We start from the raw sequence: 1,682 nt of genomic DNA, 5'->3' as shown, positions 1-1,682 counted from the left end.
TGGTTGGGCGTTTAACGCCCAAAAAGGTAGCATTTTGGGCGTTAAACGCCAGAATGTATACCATTCTGGGCGTTTAACGCCAGGATGGTGCTAGGGGGAAGATTTTGTTTTCAAATCAATTTTTTTTTAGTTTTTCAAAATCAAATCTTTTTCAAATCATATCTTTTCAATCAAATGTTTTCAAAATCAATTTCTTTCCTTTTTTCAAAGATACTTACTAACAATTAATGATTTGATTGAACATCTCAAGTTTGTTACCTTTTCTGCTGAGAGAGGTTTTATGTTTGAATCATATCTTTTCTTGTTAGGCAAGTCATTAATTTTCAAAATCAAATCTTTTCAAATTGTTTTCAAATCATATATTTTAAAATTGTTTTCAAATCATATCTTCTCAATCACATCTTTTTAAAACCATAACTTTTCAATTAGATCTTTTTAACCTCATCTTTTTCAAAATAGTTTTCAATCAAATCTTTTTAATTTCTAATTTCAAAATCTTTTTCAAAAATCACTTGATTTCTTTTTCACTTTCAATTTTCAAAAATTATCAATCAAATTTTCAAAATGTTTTCAAAATCTTTTAACTGAATTTTCGAAAATCCTCTTCCCTCCTTCTCACATCCTTCTATTTATGGAGTACCACTCCTCCTAAATGCACAATTCAAACCTTATCTAATTAAAAGATCGAATTCTTCTTCTCCTTCTTCTTTCTATTTCTCTTTTCCTCTGACACTTCAAGGAATCTCTATACTGTGACATAGAGGATTCCATATTTTCTTTTTATCTTCTCTTTTATATGAGCAGGAGCAGAGACAAAGGCATTCTTGTTGAAGCTGACCCTGAACCCGAAAGGACCTTGAAGAGAAAGCTAAGAGAAGCCAAAGCACAACTCTCTTTAGAGGACCTGACCGAATTCTTCAAAGAAGAAGAAGACATGGCAGCCGAAAACAACAATAATGCAAACAATGCAAGGAAGGTGCTGGGTGACTTTACTGCACCTACTCCTGATTTTTATGGGAGAAGCATCTCTATCCCTGCCATTGGAGCAAACAACTTTGAGCTTAAGCCTCAATTAGTTTCTCTAATACAACAGAATTGCAAGTTCCATGGACTTCTAATGGAAGATCCTCATCAGTTTTTAGCTGAATTCTTGCAAATCTGTGACACAGTCAAGACTAATGGGGTTAACCCTGAGGTCTATAGACTGATGCTATTCCCTTTTGCTGTAAGAGACAGAGCTAGAATATGGTTGGATTCTCAACCTAAAGAAAGCCTGGACTCTTGGGAAAAGCTAGTCAATGCCTTCTTGGCAAAGTTCTTTCCACCACAAAGATGGAGTAAGCTTAGAGTGGAAGTCCAAACCTTCAGACAGAAGGATGGAGAATCCCTCTATGAAGCTTGGGAAAGATACAAACAATTAATCAGAAGATGTCCTTCAGACATGCTTTCTGAATGGAGCATCATAGGTATTTTCTATGATGGTCTCTCTGAACTATCTAAGATGTCCTTGGATAGCTCTGCTGGAGGATCTCTTCATCTGAAGAAGACGCCTGCAGAAGCTCAAGAACTAATTGAAATGGTTGCAAATAACCAATTCATGTACACTTCTGAAAGGAATCCTGTGAACAATGGGACTAGTCAGAAGAAAGGAGTTCTTGAGATTGACACTCTGAACGCCATTT

The 1,682-nt window shown here is 35.4% G+C and overlaps 1 non-coding gene across 1 annotated transcript; it reads right to left on the bottom strand.

Annotated features, from left to right (window-relative positions):
- Positions 1–1,339: 1,339 nt before the first annotated feature.
- On the bottom strand, positions 1,340–1,447 carry LOC130942457 (small nucleolar RNA R71). Its single transcript, XR_009071027.1, has one exon. It is a non-coding gene; the product is annotated as a small nucleolar RNA R71 (small nucleolar RNA).
- Positions 1,448–1,682: the final 235 nt, after the last annotated feature.

Source organism: Arachis stenosperma, chromosome 7 (assembly GCF_014773155.1).
Source record: "Arachis stenosperma cultivar V10309 chromosome 7, arast.V10309.gnm1.PFL2, whole genome shotgun sequence".
In the NCBI taxonomy this organism is placed as follows: domain Eukaryota; kingdom Viridiplantae; phylum Streptophyta; class Magnoliopsida; order Fabales; family Fabaceae; genus Arachis; species Arachis stenosperma.
Note: the sequence above shows the minus strand (reverse complement) of the source record. Positions and strands in the feature narration are given on the sequence as shown.